Genomic DNA, 20074 nt, shown 5'->3' with positions numbered 1-20074 from the left:
ACTGGAAAGGCAATTAAGTTTTAAGGCAAATCTGGGAAATTTAAAGCAAATGATTTTTATTTTTATTAGCATATATTAACTATATATAATGGATTTTATTGTGACATTTTGTGCCTATAGATCATTATCTTAACCATATGCACCCTATTCCCCCTCTCTTATCCTTTTCTCTCCCCCACATAATCTCCCTTCTTATTTCATGTCTTGTATTTTCGCTTTTTGGTGACTCAGTGAGTTCCCTTAGGGTTACTTATAGGAACATGGGAAACTACCAGTGGCCATACCACTGAAGAATTGTCTCTTCCTCCTCCAGCAACCACTACCAGCCAATAAGTCCCAGAGGAGTAGGATGTCATGACTCTTACTCCTTTCCATAAAATGATGTCAGCAGATCAGAGTATGGACAGGTTTTTTTGCGGACAAGTACAGCTGCTGCAGTTCAAGTGTGCAGCAGCCAGCCTTAGCATATCCAGAAGACAGCGTTCTACGATAATCTGCAGTCTGGATCTCTCTGTCTCCCTTTACCTTTATGCTTCCTGAACTTTAGAAGGGATGGCATAGATTACCCACTGAAGTCTGAACATTTAGCCATAGCATATTCTCTTTACTTGTGTCAGTATGAACCCCATAGAAAGCACCAGCTGTGGCAAAAAGAAGCTCTTCTTTCCAAACTTGATGGCACAGCTGGTCCTTGGGCATTAAGATAGGTATTTAGAAGGTGCAACAGCACTAGAAAGCAGAATTTCTTACTAAAACACGAGGAACATTCCATTCTGCCTTAGTGTTTCTTGAAATGTGGTATGTTAGATTACATTTAATGGCTACATATTCCTTTGGCTATAATTGCAATATAATTAATGTGTACCAAATACATTGCTTAGAAAATGCTGCATTTTTATTGAAAATAGATTTTTCCTCTATTGAATACATCCCAAACGCATATTTCCCTTCCTCCACTCCTCCTACTTCCCCTACCACCCCCACTCTTCTCCAGGTCCACTGTCCCTCCGTTTCCTCTTCAGAAAGAGCAGGGCTTCCATAGATAACAACCAAATAGAACAAGACAAGATGTAATAATACAAGGTATAATCTCTCATATTGAGACTGGACAAGGCAATCCAATAAGAGAAAGAAAGTCTCAAAACCAGGCAAAAGAGTCAGAGACAGCCCGTTTCTACTGTTAGGATTCCCACAAAAACTTCAAGCTAACAGCCATAATAAATATGCAGAGGACCTGATGCAAAACCACCCAGGCCCATGTTGGCCATTTTGGTCTCTGAGAGTCCATGGGAGCCCTGCCTAGTTAATTTAATAAGCCAAGTTCTTCTGGTGTCCTCCATGCCTTCTGACCTCTACATTCTTTTCTCCCCCTCTTCTGCTAGGTTCTCAGATCTCCCAGGTCCCAGGGAAGGGACCAGATAGAGATCTGCCACTTAGATTTTCTCTTTGATAATGTTTGGCTCTGGGTCTCTGGAACCACTAGCATCAGATGCTAGAGAAAGCTTCTCTGATGATGCCTGGCCAAGACACTAATCTAGCAGAATATCATTAGGAATATTTTTCTTTATTTTTTTCCAGGAGAGTATACTTTTACCCTAGGTCTCTGGGATATCGTGTCATAGGTGGAGGGTTTTGAGGATGATTTGGTGTCCAGGTTTCTCTTTCCATAGATAAGGCTGCATTTTTTAAGGTGTAAATTTTGACATGATTTAAAAACATAACATTAAGAGAATTTTATATGGGGGCTAGAGAAGGCTCTAGCTGTAGACCACAATTTCACTCCCAGCATTCTTGTGTGGTGGCACACACACATTAGAGGGCGGGAGAAAAAGGGGAGAGGGGAAGAAGGGAGGGAGAGAGAGAATAAATTCTACACAAATAAATTGTTTTTAAAAAATGATGTAGATTTTAAGATACATCAAAAACCATGAATTAAGTCTGATAAATTATTGAGGTCCAATCCAGAGAATAAACTATGCTAGTATAAGAAGCATGATCTAAAACAGCAAAAGCAATTTCTCATTCACACTGCACACCAGTAAGGGTCTGCTAGTGGCTCTGCTCTCCTGCAAGAACAATCTCAGAAGACCAGTTCCCACTGCAGAATAGAAAGGCTCAGAAACACATGGCCTCTTAGTGTGTCAGGCTGGAAAAGAAGCAACTTTGCATTCACTAATGCTATGTTGGCCCAAACAAGCCAAATACCACCCTGAGGGAAAAAAATATAATCATGCTATGTACCTAGAAGAAAGGAAACAATGAGCACTCCTATTTATACATGGCATCCTAGTATTTTTGAACTGCATTAAGGACAGCTTGGTTTTACTGAAGCTTAACCATTTCCACATCACTGATTTAATTTTCTCTTAGAAGATAGGATATTATGCCATTTTCTAGAGGACAAAAGAATTTGATTTATTATTTCACCACTTTGCTAACTGTAAACTGTGCCCTATCCAAGTTGTGTTGGTTTCATTAACAGACATCAAGCATGCTTCCGCATTCCTTTGACACAGAAAGTATATTTAAACTGAAGATACTCCCTGCTGCTACTTAGTGTCTGGTATTTCTCACCTCCCTCTCCAGTGTCATCAGGCTGGTCCCAAAGCATCAATATTAGCACTTCATCTCCATATGGGTGCTATGTTCTCAAGCTCTACCTGACTTTTTCCACTGTTATTAGGCAGGCTGGATTTGGTAATGTAGATGTGCTCAAAGGTAGGCAAGTGGAATATAAAGGAGAAAGTCAGGACACAATCGCCCCACAGCCACACATGGAAATGCAGGTCAGGTGTTGGACCACTTCATTTTTCAGGAGAAAATAGGCATCCAGATACTGTTTGAAATTCTGATTCTTAGGGACAAGAAACCATGTGCGTCTAAAATGTTGATATAACCACAAGGAGTACCATGAATCTATAGAGTGAGTTGGTTACATGAGCCATTGGCTTTTAAGTTCCAAGTAAGACAATTTGAAGAATAAAAGATCAAACAGATCTCACTATTGTTTCCTCATTGGAAAAATAAGTGCTATTTCCCTTTTTTTCCTGTTGACAAATGAATAAAATCAATCATACATGCTATTGTGAATGAAAAGTTATAATGCATATTTTAGGAGAAGATTGACATAGTGGACCAATTCAAAGGAAAATTAGCATTGAGTAATAATTTCTAACATATTTCCTTATTAACCTTATTTCTCTGTTGAAACTAGACTCTGCAGAATCAAATAGTGAGTCATTAACCTTTAAATACAAATTATTAATCCCTTAATTACAAAGAACTTGTGTAACTACATTGAGACAAAACTTCATTATTTAACATTCTTTTAAAATTAATATTCTCCCTAAATTCTATGTTTTTGAAAGACTTAGTCAGACCATAGTTATCAATTGCTATTTAATTCCAATTTCAACCACTTAACTGTGCATAAGTGAGTTTGGCATAAAAGTTTAAGGAGGAAAATGGAGAAAACATACGCTCTTTTATCTTAAATTCAGATTGTAGTGCCATGTTAGTTCAGTGATTATACCTTGAGAGATACTGGTTTAACATCAGTATGCTAATTATTTTAAAAATATTGTTCTAAAATTATTGTTTCAATTTCTGTTTGTTTATAAATTTAAAACACATTAACATTGCTCTTACTTATATTAACCCAAACATCCAAATTAAAGATGAGAAAGCACAGCAATTGCATAGCTTTGCCGTAGGTCAGGCCCCAGATCCCTGTGTAAACATGATGAATGTGCTTATTTTCTTATACTGTCACCAAGCTTTTGGTGTTACATCAGTGTTCCAAACAACCCCACTATTTCAGGCCTCAGGAGGGGGCTCCAGTCACCAGGAAAGCAGTTCCAATCATTTGGATGAATTGAGCAATTAAACTTACTAACTGAATAAAGATGATTATTTTGTTTACTTTCAGTTTTTAGACAGAAGGCCCTTGAGGCAAATAAGATTGGTTTTATGCTATCACAAAAACATCAATGTGCAGAAATAACAGAATCATTAATAACCTAAAATCCTAGAATTCCAAGTACAATGAAAACCATTGTGGTGTACTCTTATGGTTACAAATTAGATGAACTCCAAACTGGGTTATAAAAGTGAATTTTCTCGTCACTTACTTGAGAACATTGGGTGTTGATTGTGACTCTAAACATGGCTAACAAGATACCATCAGAACTCTGCCTTACTTTCTTGTGTCTCTTCAATGCCTTTGCCTACTTTGGTTCCATTCTCCAACAAACTATTTTCTCTTCCTAGTATGAGGGCCACCAGCAGCCCCAAATTTGATCAGAGGTTCCAGAACATGTAGAACAAATAATAAAAACCAGAGACAGATATTGGGGTTCAACCTGAAGATCAGAAGTGCAAAGCAGCCATCCACTGGCTCTTACCTCTACCTCAAACCAAAAATGGGTGAGATCTTGGGATGTAGAGTGCAGGATTTGGAATCTTCAGGATTCTTGGAGTCAGGATCTTGCGTATTTTAGGTCTAAGGAATAAGTAAGAGCCAGTGGCTGGTTGCTTTGGTCTTCTCATCTTCAGGTTGAACCCCAACATCTATCTCTGGGTTTTTATTATTCATGCTACAAAAACAGATTGTCCAGGTATCAGCTGAGTCAGTCATGGCCCAAGTTCTTCTCTAGACCAGTTGCACTCAATGATTACCTGATTACCTTTCATACTGATTGCTTAGATGTGGGTCAGGGGGTATTTAAGGAGTATGAAAAATACCCCCTCCGACTACTTAGACCAGTACTTCTCAACCTTCTTAATGCTTTGACCCTTTAATTCAGGTCCTCAGGTTGAGGTGACCCCCAACCATAAAATTATTCTCATTTCTACTTCATAACTGTAATTTTGCTACAGTAATTATTGTTAATGTGATTATTTTTGGAGACAGAGGTTTGTCAAAGGGGTTGTGGCCCACAGGCTGAGAACCACTGACTTAAACTGAGCGTTGTTGCAGGAGCTCCTTCTGCTCCTTCAGCCAATAGACACTGAGATACCAGCCCATTGGGGCATGGTCTCTCTTTAAAACTGCGGCCACTTCCCTCCACTTGCGCTCTGGCTTCTGGCTCTGCTTCTGGGACTGTGATCTGTAAGTTTTTCCCTTTTAAATAAATAACCAGTCTATTAATCATAATTCCAAACTGGTGTGGGATTGTTTGTGACATATGCCTTCAGAGCGTGGAGCACAGAGTTTAACAAATAAATCTACTTGCTATTACAAAAAAAAAAAGAGAATTCAGAGTGGGCAGGTACCATGGCCCAATCCCTCCCACTACAATTCCCACAGATTCTATCTCTCAACCAGGAATAGGATCTACACAAAATTTAGTTCTTCATCATTTCCCAGGTACTTCTAATGATGGAGATGTAGATAGATAAAAAAATTCTATTCCCTGCAGCATCCACTCATCTTTTGTTCTACTTTATGAAGCTATGCTAACAAATCTAATTCCTCTTTACTGCTCTCTTCTTTATGTACTTCCCAGAAATCTACTCTCATCGCCTTTTCTGGCTCTTCTCTAAGCTCAACTATTCCATTTCTTTATGGTGTTCTTTGTATGATATGATTTGCTACCCCTTCCAATCCCGCACCATATTGGTCATTTCTTTGAATATCTACTTAAAAGTATGTCACCCTGAACTAAAGGCAGCATTCATGAGGAAATGGAGCCTTTTATTCATCAATGCAGAGAACGGTGGTCTTTATTATTGTCCTGTTGCTTCTCTAAAAGGAAAAGATTTGTCTTTAGTGAACTTAGATTAGTAAAACAGAGTACACAATTCATCTGAGAAAACTGCTTCCTGAAAACAGTTACATTAAAAATTTAACCTGTAGTTTAAAGGGTAAGTATAGATGTCTGGAAAATTCACTTAGAGGAAATAATTTACTTCCCTCTAAAGCCAAATAAATAAATAAATAAATAAATAAATAAATAAAAACCTTTTATTCTTAATCACATTTGAACCTTACTCTTTCCCCTCTACTTCTCATAGACATGAAGGTAATACATTATGTCAAGCTAAAAGATAATAACTAGGTACAGGTAGGATATTGAATAGTTCAGAAAAGATTCTTAAAACTGTAGCCTGGATATCACAGTAATGGCTCTGGACAGCAGCATGGATGTTCTGCCTAAAGCTACCCAACTCAATTCTCATTCAATGAACAAGGCACTCTTTGGGCATTTGCCACTTTATAGGCCTACTGCTTGGCACTAAGAATAGAAGGGAAAAATACATATACCCAGCCGGCAAGGTGCTCATAGTCTACTGCCGAGATCCAAGATCAAGATAACATGAGTTTTTCAGTAATCCTGAGGGATATGTTATAAAGGTGATTTTTAAAGAAGAAATATTGAAAAATTATGGCAGTGATAGATTGTAGAGACTTTGTGTTTTATGTCTGATGAGTTTAGACTTGGGCCTGAAGACCCTGGGTGGAATTGAAGGATTATGTGGAGTTGTGCACAGCTGTGTGCATGCTATGGAAAGATGGCTTCATGTGCAGCCAGCAGCAGTCAAGGATGGAAATTGTGAGAGCCTGCATGGTATCAATGTGCTTTGAATAAGGAGGGGAGATAGATGTGTGGACCAGAGTTTAATGGTCTAAGCAGAAGGATGGAGAGATCAAGGGGAAAAATAGAACTTGACCCCAAGGATCCCTACTTATATCATTTATGAGTGATAATTTCATTTGCTACAATAGTGAATATTTTTAAAAAGATGTTTGGGACCTGGAGAGATTACTCAGCAGTTAGAAGTACTTGCAGAGAACGCAGAATTGGTTGCCACATGATAGCTTATAGCCATCCATAAGTCATGTTACATGGGATCCAATGATCTCTTCTGTCCTCCAGGGGCACTAGGTTCACACACAGTGTATATACATATGTGTAGGCAAAACATTCAGATAAAAAATAAATAAATAAATCTTTTGAAAAAGAAGTTTGAACGAGAGAAACAAAGTGTGGTTAATATTTGTGTATGTGTCTGTCTGTCTGTCTGTCAGTGCCAGTGTTTGTGTCTATGTTTTGTGAGTCTGTGTGTGTGTTGGGGATGTACTTTTGGTTTAAGCAATACAAATTTAGCACATGTGTCTTAAAAGCATCAAAATTGTGAAACAGGCCTCACTAGACTGAAACAAAGGCCTCAATCAGATTGCATTCCTTTTGCGATCTTAGGGGAGAATCTAGTTTTGACTTCTGCAGGACTCCTCCAATCCATAGTTTGTGGTCTCTTTCCTTTGTCTTCAAAGTTAGCACAGGTGAATCCTCTCTGTACCTTCCTGACTTCCTCTTGTGATATCCTAATTTATTCTGATGGGCTCTTGTGTGTCTACATTGGGCCCTTTATATACAGTTTATTCCAATCTATCACACTTTCGTCTAGACCCTGCTCAGTGCTCAGTGGGTTTTTCATAGCCAATTCCTAGTAGGAAGTTGTAAAAACCAGTCTGAGCTGAAGGGGGTGGGGGGACAGAGAGCTATCCATCCCCAGAAGATAAAAACCCAGGAGTTTTAGCACCAGAAGATAAAAACCCCTGAAGTGTTCAGGTCAGACCAGCCTGTGGAAGGAGCCCTTAGGAACTCCCATTTCCACAGAAGACAGAGACACCAAGCTGGCTTGAAACTGAAAGAGAGGAAATCACAACTAGGTGAACATCACAGACGCAAGCCAAAGCAGTAGAAAGATGCGAGAAAGAGCAAGTGGCTTCTACTGAGAACAGTCCTGACAAAAGATATTTCCGATTGAACAGCCCAACATCGCCTTGGACAGTGCATGTTTATGTCACTGTGGACCAGTTTTGAAGATAATCAAACCCACTCTAAGCATTCAGAGGTTTCACCATATCTTCTTGGAATGAAACACATATTTAGATTTGCCTGCCCTGCACAGTGTAACCCGATCAAGACTAGCAGCCTGTTAAAACACTCAACCCAAACAGGAGTGAAATCGTGTTCACATGTCTTTTTAGAGACACTGACATCCATCTGCTTCCAAGGTGAAATCAGATCATGGCCTCAATTTGCCTGTCTTCCCAAAGGCATTTAAAAGAGTTGAAATTCATGTAAAACATGGACGGGAATCCCAGCACAGGGCTGTGAAACTCCATGTTGTATGCAAGGTGTGAAACCCGGGGCTGAAGATGCCAAGTGTGATGGCAGGTATTTGTCCAGAAGGCCCATTGAGTCCTAGTGTGGGAAGGAAAGCTGATTGCTCCAGGCGTTCTGTTTCTCTTCTGCAGGCAGAATGTCTATATATGTGCTCCTAATGAGAAACCTGCCCTCAGGATATCTCGAACGGTTGCTGCAGAGCTATATGGTTCTGTTATTAGGGATTCCGCCCTGGGGAACAATTATGTTATTGCAATAATTAGAGGCAGTTCATCTCCATAATAATGGAAATCCTGCCTTGGAGGCAAAACAACATTAAAGCAACAGCAAGCTCCATGGTTCTTCTTGGACTCTGTTGCCCTGCTTATTGGCAGTACTATATCACTTTAATTTTGCATGCACAGTTGTGGAAGTAAACCTTCTCTTGCTTCTCCAAATTTAGTTCTGCAGTTTTCCCTCAGCTTACCTGTCTCGGAGCCACAGGTAAGACATTCATGGTCTTAAACACCTCTGAAGGGGTAGAGAGAGATTTCTTTCCAGTGTTTCTCATGATGCGTTTGTTCACTGTATAGTCCTTTGGAAGACTCCAGGAACTTACCCTCAGCCACGGCCTTTTCTACTTTAATGTACTATGTCATGTAATATTATGGTTTGGGGTGAATTCCTGGCCACACTAAGATAGTGACCATCTGAGACTGGTCTGACCCCTGTTTGACTCAAGCTGCAGAGTACTGTTTAGGTCTTAAACATATATACGGAATTCATTCAGGAAACTGTAAAATCAGATCCTTAATCTAAAAGCAATGTTTGGTTTTTGTTTTTAATGCTTTGCAGTGTTTCCTATACAAATGCTCTTTGTAGCCAGTCATCTGCCCCTGTCATTCCTCTATTATTATAAATAAGAATAAATCCTTATATTAACTCTCCTGCTCTGCAACCTCTGAGCTGGTTCCCTCTTAGGGCCAGCCCTCACCCAGGTTTTTCTAAATGCTGAAGCTCCCCACCTCACACCTCTGATTAATTCATTTTACTAAATGCCTGTCACGTCTCTCATTCCTCCTCTGTACAACAAGTATTTGATGTGATAGACATAACGTCACTGGAATCAGGCGTCTGTGGGTGACAGAAAAAGGACTGGAAAACATCTACAGTCATTTAAAGGACAAAGACTATTCATCCTATTCTCTTAGAAACTGGTATTCCTTTCTCCTAAAACGCTGCAAGGGCTGAGAGATGCTGTTTGTATTAGAGCACACAGGTAGGCCTTGCACTGTGGCAAGAATGCAGTAGATACTCAGCGTTTTTCTGTGTACTAAATAAACCAGCTGCTGCAGTTAGAATGTGGTATAGCTCCCTCAGGCTCCTGTGTTTAAATACTTGGCTGCCAGCTGATGGTGCTGTTTGGGGGAGGTTGTGGAATGTCTCCATTTGAGTCATGGAAGGATGGAAGTGGGTTACTAGGAGAGGTTACGCTCCAGCCCTGCTTCTGGCCTGAGCTCTCTGGTTCTTGAGTCACGAAGGTGTGTGGAGCTCTACCCATATGTCAACCACTGTTGTGGATATGAATCCCTACCCTGATGGACTGAAACCACAGCCCAAGGTAAATCGCTCCTCCCTTAGGTTGTTTCTACCACATAACCCATCACAGCAATCAGAACGTAACTAATAAAACAATCAAACAAAAGCATCTGCTCCTTGGAAGGGACTGGTGAAGGTGGCGGTATAAGGGGCAGTGTTTAGAAACGTGTTTTATTTGAAAGGAAACGGGACCATTTGAAGTGGAGATAAGGCTGAGTGAGGTGTTTCTCAGAACTGGTAGGGAAAAAAACCACAACGAGGCAAACTGAGGAGCTGCATTTGACTCAGGACCAGCAAGAATTCAGGAGGGCGCTGGTATACCTCTCCACACTTCCTTAAAGGTGCATCCTATGTGTAGCCATTTAAATCTGGCAGCTGTAATCAGGGTGGAAATCATCAGGCTTCCCAAAGGCAGAATCCCTCCATCTTGGCAGCAAAGACCCAGATGGCCTTCCCAAGTATAAACCCTGAACATCAGTGCCCGTTGACTGCATTAGCATGAACAGCGGCTCCACACATCCAAGTCTCAGGCTGAGGAGCTAGCTCAACTAAAAAGAATGTTTGTTATATAATGTTCTTGTTTTAGTTCTCCAGCCCTCCCATAAAGAGTTACACACATGCCTACCACCTGAGTCCTTTTGTGGGCAGAGATTGGAGGATTACTGTGGCTTATAGCCACCAGTGTAGCTCTAGGTTCAGTGAGAGACCCTGTCTCATAAAAACAAGGCAAAGAGTAATAAATTCTATCATCTAATATTCTTCTCTGACTTCTCTATCTGTGTATAACATGAATACCCACATATACATACATACATGCCACACATGTAACTCACCCACATACACATGTGCATGCATGGGTGCATGCATGCCCTGACTGTATTTATATAAACACATGCATGTGTATCCAGATCTTAATTTTTTACAAATTCTGAGATGGACCCAGAAGACTGTGCATATTTTCTGTTTCCTAGGTGATTATAATATTCATCTAGATATTGCAACCTGTGTCAGCAGCCCCCATATCTTAGAGAACCTCATGTCTTGTAAGTCTCTAGACTAACAGTCCTCAACCTGTAGATAGATTATAAACCTTTGGGTGTCACATATAAAATATCCTGCATATCAGATAATTACATTATGGTTCATAACAGCAACAAAACTACACTTATAAAGTAGCAGCAAAAATAATTTTATGGTTGGGAGTCACCGCAACATGAGGAAGGGTAGAGGCCTCAGGAAGGTTGACTAGACTATGTAAAAAGTGCAGTCAACCACTGGTCTAGACCATCTCTCTTCTCACTCTTACTGGTATCCTCTCAGTCGCATTGGGCGACTTTAGTGTCCTCAGGTAGCCTTTGCACATGATGTCCCTTCCCCAGATGCTCTGTCCCACACAGAAGCTGTGGTCCACAAGCTGAAGTCCTCTGCTTGTGTCTCTGTAGTCTGAAAGTTGTCAAGTGGATCTGAAGAGAAACAGCACTTTGTGACACACAATAGTATCATGAATGACAAACTTCAGTGTCTACACATGACTTTTTATCAAAGGCAACTGTACTCATCTGTTGTTTAACCATCCATGTCTGCTTTCACACCAGAAGGGCAAAGTTGACTAATTGTAATGGAAACTTGGCTCCTGAAGCCTAAAACACTGATTGCCTGATTCTTCACAGGAAGTTCCCCAAACCCTCTTCTGACCACCAAAGCCAAGTAAAGCATCATCATAACTACATGCCCTTCCCCCTGGCTGGGTTTCTTTTATTTTTCCTTTATTTGGATTTCCTGTGCTTACACTTTTGATTAAATTGTCGCTTCCATTGGGCCCATCTAATGCAAAGTGAAGGGGAAGAAAATTTGGTTGGAGGCCTAAATTATTTCCCTTGGCTCTCTAGAGCAAGAACGCCTGACTTTTGCCAAGAAAGCTTCTTTTGGAAAGACGTGAACCCCTTGGAGAAATTAGATCAAGGGTAGGAGCTTTAAACACGAAGGAACAGAGGGCAAAGAATGGCAGAGTGGCAAGGAAAACAGAAACCTGGCCATGTTCCCCACATCTCTGACCAGCTCCACATCTCAGCAAAGGCAAGCTGGAAACCCATCCCTGGTTAGGGGCCCTTGTTCACACCAGCTGTTTCACATAGTGGCTCTCTTTAAATTTTATGTTCACAAAGTGTATTAAAGATCTAGCTTAGAAGAAAAAAGACAGAAATCGTGAGCCTTGCTTCCTAGGGCTTCATAAAACACGGTTACTGCACCAATATATTGACCCATGAAGCAATTTAAAAGCCACCAGCAAAGCACAAATTAACATAAGAGAGTCCAAACCTCTCAAACAGCAGTGCTTGGGGAACGTTCAGAGAAGACGCCATCCCAGGCAGGCAGGACCTGCCAATAGTGGCTCCCAACAAAGTATGTATTTGAGTAGTTGTTAAAGCAGGTGATCCCCATAAAGAAGCCGATGGGGAAAAAGGGAGGTATGTGCATGTTGGCACCCACACACATGCAGTATACATTAGCAAGTCACGCACAGATGAGAAATGTGGGTCAGGAAAGACTCAGTGTCTGCAGGGTTTTGGTGGAAGAAATAGAATCATCCTCAATAAGGAGATGCCATGAATTTCCTAAGAGATTATTGACATTATGAAATCATGTGAATGGATATAAAATAATAGTGACAGAAGCGCCGTGCATCAGCTTGGCTGCAGAAAGCCCTGGGGAATCTCCAGCCATTAGTCTGAAATGAGACTTTGATCACCCTCTGTCACTGGTGCATTCATGAATAAACCTTGGGCATTAGGAATCTTGGAGAGTTAGGCAAATTTTCTCTTTCGCTCTAGTCATGTTGTTCTTGGTTGTCCTGTGGCCACCATTTAAATCTCAATAAGAAAATGAACATTTTCAACCTTCTTCCCCAATTTGTTATTACGTTTTTTAAAGAAGATCTTTGTGATGCCCTCTGCTAAATACTTTGTGAAATTTCTTTGAATCCTCATAAACACATTATGAAGTCGCTGCTGTTATTAACTCCAACCAGAGCCTGACAGGCATTTACCTAATGGAAGCTTGTACAGAGCTTGACTGAGTTAGAGCTGAACATTAAATCTATGTCTCATATACTCTAGTCTCCCATCCATGATTTTACCCATTTTGCTAGAAGATGAAACAATTATAGAGAGATATATTAATTCTCTGTGCTGTACAAAGCATCTGGAATCTGGTCATAAGGCAAAAAACGTTATTAATAAAAATAAAGCAGTTTATTATCTCCCTTTTAAAACAGTGGGAAATTGACGATGCTTTTAATATCAATGGTATGAGTGGCCACAGCAGCCTTGACTCTTAATCATTTCAATTTTTCAGTAATAAATTGGCAGTCTTTGTATCCATAACTTTATAGTTGCTGAGAGTTGCAGGGGTGAGTGGTAATGGTCTGGTTTCAAGGCTGGGTCAGAACCAGCTACAGCCCTTGGAGAAGAGGTAAATGAAATCCTTGAATTATCTCAGCAGTGCCTTTGTTTAGATGAAATAGATTGGTATTATCAAATGGGTTTAAGTGATCATGAAAATATCCAAACTGAAGTGGCAGGTAATTAAGAGCAATTAGAACTGAAGTGATGTGACTGGCTATTAAAACCAGACAGGCTGTGTCCTGTGCCTATTCAGTGGAAGCACGACCATAATTTGAGTTCCTCCTGACTTCGTCATCGCCACAAGGAAAATCTGTTAGGTAGCTTGGATGCATCGATGTCGTGTAAATATCGACGATCTGAGATCATACACTACTTCTGGCCACGATCTCTCAGTTGTTTAGTTTCTCCTTCATATTTCAATAACAGATATGCCATAGTCAATTATGATCCACTAGTAAATATCCATCATGGTGTTTCTAAGTCCCCTCTGCCAAGTGAACTAATTAGAGAGCAACACTTGGCTCTCTATATAATTACAGCATATGGTACCTAGAGGGTACGTATAGCAGAATTAGGTTGCCTGATGAGAAATCCAGGTGGTGGCTAAAAGACTATTAAACTGAGTTGTAGAATGTGGGGGGAGGGGTAGTGTTACCATCCGCCATCCTTCCTCCTGCTCTCTGAAGCATAAGAAATATTTTGTAATTCAACTACCTTCCCACATGAAACAACATAATTATATCAAAGAATGAGGGTTTTAAGAGGGAAAATAATAATATTACTATCAGTTATTTAACTTTTCATGCCTCTTGTCATGTATAGTAACTCAGGAAGGCTAATCATAACTCTGAGAGAGAATAATTAGATGAGACATAATAGTCTCTCTTAGCTAGATTATTTATGCAAGCTGCTATGTATATGTCAATAGTAGGTCCAAATCCTTAAACCAAGAAAAAATAACAAATAAAGGATTCTTTGGATCTATTCATAATACCTGAAAACCACACTAACTAGTTTGGAAAACTGGTGAGTACTGTTTGGGTCCGCTGGGTTTGAAAGTCTGATTATATGTTAACGAGTTGGAATCTGCTCATCCAGGCTCACAAGGAAAGGCTGACTCTATGCCTTTCTTCCCAGCTTCCTGTTCAGTGATGCCAGTCATTGTAGGAACTTAAAATTGGACCTAGTGGTGTTATTTCCACCATGGGAACTGACACACTTCAAAGGCATGTTTCCCCAAACAGGAGATTGCTAAGCACTTGTCCCACTTCCTGTGGAGGATACACAGCTCGAGGTTGACAATGCCAGACTGGAAAGAACAGGATCAGAAATGTGACTTTCCAAATGACCTTTGAAGTGTTGATAGTGAATAAGGTTCATTGACTGGAAATGCTATGAAAATATGGTTATAGAAAGACTTATATGAAATAGAAATTGTATGACAGGAAAAAAAACCAAATTTTCTTGAAACTTCAGAGAACAGGGATGGGGATGCTCTAAAATTCTAAGAAAGGATAATAAATAGATAGTGATCCATGGTATCAGGAATTCCCCTCCTCATGTGGTCATAAAATCTGAAGGCCACAATGTAACTGTGTGTGTGTTTGTGTGTGTGTACGTGTGTGTGTGTGTGTGTGTGTGTGTGTGTGTGTGTGTGTGTTTGATGATAGCAAAGCTAAAATTAACCTTGAAATAAAGACTTTCAATGAGGGTGAAGCTATATGATTAGATTTTAAGCAATTGGAATTAGGATCTATTTTGTTTTTTAAGAGATAAATAAGACATAGGGGGGGAGTTGAGGTATTTAAGGAATATACTATAAGATAATAGAGTATGCAAGGTTGCAGTAATAATGAATGCAGAGACATTGTGTCCATTGGGTTTCTGTTACTCTATCAAAATACCTGATACACACACACACACACACACACACACACACACACACACACACACACACGAAATAAATCTTTCTTCAAAATCTTTTAAAAACCCAAATACCAGAGGTAGTCAAGTTTTAAAGAGAGAGAGAGAGAAGTTTGTTTTAACTTTTTTAGAGGTTCCAGCTATCTCTGGAGAAGAGCTCCATACCTCAGTGCTGTTCACAATGTGGTAACAAGGAAACAAAGGAGGAAAATGAGCCAGGACCGTGATATCTAACTTCCTTACACTCAGCTCCATCTTCTAAAGATTTCTCCACCTCTCACCAATACTGTATTCTGATGGCCATGGCCTTCAAAATATGGACTTTTAGAGGATTATTGAACAAGCTCAGTCTGAGAGAGGGCATTGAGGAATTTCATGTAATGTAACCTTACCAAAGAGATAGAAATAGGGAGAAAAACAGAGAGAAGGATTTTGAAAGTATAGGCATGTAAATGAGTGAATGCTTGAGAGAAGAGAAGAGCCAACGGTCTAGACTGTCTCTTTGATCGGTATTAGAAATACGATTAACCTTTTTATGTTTTCAGTTGCTTTCATACACATCCACGTTCCCAAATACTGATTGTATCTTAAACTTTTTATTCCAAAAAGAAGTAGTTTGTCCCTAAGGACACATAGAGTTGTTACAAAAACAAATTGAAGGTGGCTTCTCTCATTTTCAAGAAAATTGTTTTGACAGGACTACAGTGTGTTCTGACTCAAAGACTATGTCCCCTTCCTTATTGTCTCTAGGTCCTTGACCCCTTTGGTCACACATGTTTGATCTCACATCAAGAGGCCCTCCTTCCCTCTCACTCTCTGCTGGATCATTCCACTAGCACATCAAATTCTCCTTCATCTGCACTACCTCCTTCATTCCCTCCACCTTCACTGTCTCTCTAGAGAGAGGGCCACCAATGGCTGTAGACTCTAACTGCTGTCAGCTCTCAAGCTTTGGCTCAGAATTATCCCCTGAGCAGTTCATCCTGGCCACCTACCTCTTCCCTGAAACCCAGGCTTTCCCCCATTGTACACCACCCTTCTCCCATGGTTCAAGTTGGAAACCTAGAAATTATTGATCATTTTGTTTTCCAATCTTGAACATCTGATACATTAATGGAGTTTATCAGTTCTACTCCCAACAATAAGTATCTGTCTCCTTTCTCTCTACATCACCAATGCCCTGACCCAATCCCCAACATTTTTTCCTAGGTGGCTGCAGCAGCCACATTTTACTGCTTTTCTATGCTTGCCCATTGGAACCCTATTATCTATCCCATGGCCAAATGGACTTTTAAAAGAGAAATCTAGTTCATGGCTAATTATTAAGAAAATAATCCAAAGGCATATTTGGATTTGTTACTTTTCTTGTTGCTGTAATAAAGAAATGAAAATGGAAGACGAAGAAGAAGGAGAAAGAGGAGGAGGAGGGAGGAGGGAAGAGGAGATGTAGGAGGACGAGAAGGAGAAGGAGGAGGAGGAGAAGGAGGAGGAGGAGGAGGAGGAGGAGAAGAAGAAGAAGAAGAAGAAGAAGAAGAAGAAGAAGAAGAAGAAGAAGAAGAAGAAGAAGAAGAAGAAGAAATGTAATGAAGAAAGAATTTATTGAATTATTTTGAATTTTGACTCAGGTTTGAGGAACTTCAGATCCATTATAACAAAAGAAGGAAATGTGAGGAAACCAGGTCATCTGTGGTGGCAAAGATATGAGGCTTCTTGTTCACATCTTGATAGACCAGGAAGGATCAGGAACCAGAGAAAGGAAAATGTAGGCATTCGCTAGCTTTTTCCATTTTCCCCTTCTTTTCAGCCCACAGACCATGTCTGCCACATTTGGAATGGGTCTTCCTCCCTTAATTTTCTCTGCTAGAGTCTTCACAGGTACATAGAAACTCTCACCACATTAATTCCCCAGATGTTCCTCTAATCCAGTCAAGCTGATAATAGAAATTTACCATGACACCAACACATCATCAGGATATACTTTCTTCAGTTCTTTGTTTACATTTATCTGTGTTTGTAATAACTCATTCATGTCTTGATCGACTTGACAGTTATCTATATTCCTGAACTGTCTGCAAGCTGTGTGAGGACATACCTCCCATGCATTCACTATTTGTTCAGCACTACAAGAATATAATTTACAGTGTTAGAAAGAAATAGAGAAATCAGGCAACACAAAGATCCATAAAGGAGTCATACAAAAGTAAAAGTAATAGTAAAGATAAAAGTAATTGGGAAACTTGGAATAGTGAGGAATTATCAGAGGAAAGATCAAAATGGCATAATAAAATTCAACCCAGAAATACTTAAAGCATGAGTCACATGTTTGATTGTATCTATTTTACAAGCCAAACAAAGATGGACCTAGGGAGCAAAGTTAAAAGTATATGGTTTCTAAAATTAAAATCAACTGGAGTTAGAGAGATGGTACATTGGTTAAGAGCATTTGCTGTTCTTCCAGAGGACCAGAGTTCCCAGTACCCAAACTTACAGCCTACACCTGCCTGTAACTCTAGCTCCAGGAGATCTGATGTCTTCTTCTGACCTTCACAGGTACACACACACACACACACACACACACACACACACACATACACACACACAAAGCTTAAAAATAATAAATAAGTCTTTTTAATAATAGATTTTCCAGTCAGGTAGTGGTGATGCATGTCTTTAATCCCAGCACTCAGGAGGCAGAGGCAGGCGGATCTCTGTGGGTTCAAGGACAGCATGGTCTAAAAAGCAAATGCCAGGACAGCCAGGGCCATTTCACAAAGAAACCCTGTCTCAAAAAAAAATATTGGGCTTCTTTTAATAATAAATATTACCAAAATGTTCCCCCCAAAAAAAGTTATTTAGGAGATCCATCAAGATATTGGAGATATGCCTTGCAGTTTTTATACATGTGGCAAATTACATCATGATAATGAATAAAAAATTCAGTCCTATGAGGTAGGTCCAATTATAAAGTTTTCAAATGGGAATGCTTAAGTTAAAGGTAAAATAGTAGATAATTTCATCAGTATTTTTCATAGTAATTGTTAATATTGGATGAGAAGTGATACACATATTTATATAAAGAAGTATTCTGTAATCAGACAATATAAGATTTGCAATTTAAACTGTCTGGAGTACAGTCTTTCTCAAAATCTTTATCTGAAAAAATTTGCATTGAGAATATCTTAGAACTGTGGCACCTAAATCTCTTTCCAGATGATCGCTCTTGTACAGAACACTCAAAGGATTAAGGGTTTCAGGTAACTAACTAAATAAATAAATGCTTTTAAATCTTTAAAGGAAGTATAGGTTAATTTATCATGGGGATTCTGAAATTAATTTTACACCCAGGCTTATAATAAGGACTGGTTAGAAGAAATATTAAAATTTTAATTTCTGGAAAATCATATGATACAGCAGTTTCTATGTTATCTGTCTAAACCAGGCATGCCTGTTCGGATAGACCAAAGAGAATGGGGAGGACAAAGTGGGACTATTACCTTTAGGATAATATGAAGATGCAAATTCCATATGAGAAGGTGGAAGCATGAGACATTTAACCAGTCCTGACTGGTATCCACAGACTCAAGCTAAGAGAAGTCTTGTCTAAGCTCTATAGACTCCTTTCATTCTGACATATTTTTCTCTAAAGGCTGGATATCATAAATGAACAGCTAAATTGAAAAAAAGTTATTATATCTCTTTAGAATAATAGTGCAGGGAGCTGGGGATGTAGCCCAGAAAAGTGTTTAATTAGCATGCACATAGCCCTGGGTTTGATAACTAAGGTTGCATAAATGTATATATTGGGACACACCTGAAATCCCTACATTCAAGAAGGAGAGACAGAAGGGTCAGAAATTCAAGGTTATGTTTCCCTATGTAGTAAGTTTCAGGCTAGCCTCAGCTATATGAAACCCTGCCTCAGCAATAAATTAGCAAATAAATAAATGATAGTGTGAACAACTAAAGGCTATAATTAGCACAGGACGAAGAGAGCTTTGCTTCTAGCTCTGTCACGGATGAAAAGGCAGAAAATTCATGCACAGTCAAGGAAGAAATAACACTCAGCAAATTCTTAGCCGCAGCATCTTTGTTGATCTGGCATCTGGTAATTTATGCAGATTAGTGAGCACAGATGGTCCATGAAAGACAATGGTCTAACTTTAAGATTGACACAAAAACATATGTGTGTATGTATACATATACATATATGTGTGTATGTATGTGTGTGCGCGTGTGTATATATACATATATATGTGTGTATACATATATATATATATATATATATCCAGTAGATAGAAACTATAGAAACTATACTGAGTATGAATCTGAATCTTTTTCCTGGGCTTGTGATTTATCATAAGTTTTAGCCCATGAGGCTGTATGATAATTGTAAATGACAGCTCTCTGTTAGCCAAAAGATCAGGAGAGGAGGAAATGGCCAATAGTCTACAGTGATGATGTTACTAACAGATAGGTATTTAGTAAGTTAACTCAGTGAACTGACTTGTTTTTCTCACTTTAGCTTCTCATGAGGTGACTTCATCATAAACTAAAGAGCATCTTCTATAGCTAAATAGGTGTTATCTGCATTAATATTTTATATGGTGAAGTATTTTAAATGACCACAAACAATTCCCTAGCAACTGGCTTTGAACTCTGGTTTAGAAATGAAGTGCTCCTCCCAGCAATTCATATATTAAAAACTTACCTCCCAGATGGTGACACTATTGAGAGGTGGTTGGGTCATGAAAGTGTTATTCTCATAAATGGTTCCATTCATGTATGTATTCTTAGCTATCTGGAATTTTATAAGGTGGGGTCTAGTTGAAGTAGGTCACTGGAGACATAACCCAGAACAGCATATCTTACTGTTTGCCTTTCAGGTATATATATTTGTATTTGTGGTTGTGTAATATTGGATTTATAGTGGCATTGTAAAAAGAAATTCATTCAATAAAAACTGTTTCAACAGTTTTTAATATGACATTCCTAATAACGTTTACTATTTTATTTAAATGAGAAGCTGAAGCTAAG

At 39.3% G+C, this 20074-nt stretch overlaps 1 protein-coding gene across 1 annotated transcript in view; it reads left to right on the top strand.

Annotated features, from left to right (window-relative positions):
• Nucleotides 1-20074, top strand: part of Cntn4 (contactin 4) — a 353211-nt gene that overhangs the window by 194052 nt on the left and 139085 nt on the right. The window lies entirely within an intron of this gene.

The sequence above is a fragment of the Arvicola amphibius genome, chromosome 2 (assembly GCF_903992535.2).
Source record: "Arvicola amphibius chromosome 2, mArvAmp1.2, whole genome shotgun sequence".
NCBI lineage: Eukaryota > Metazoa > Chordata > Mammalia > Rodentia > Cricetidae > Arvicola > Arvicola amphibius.
This window is presented reverse-complemented; position numbering and strand designations above follow the sequence as displayed.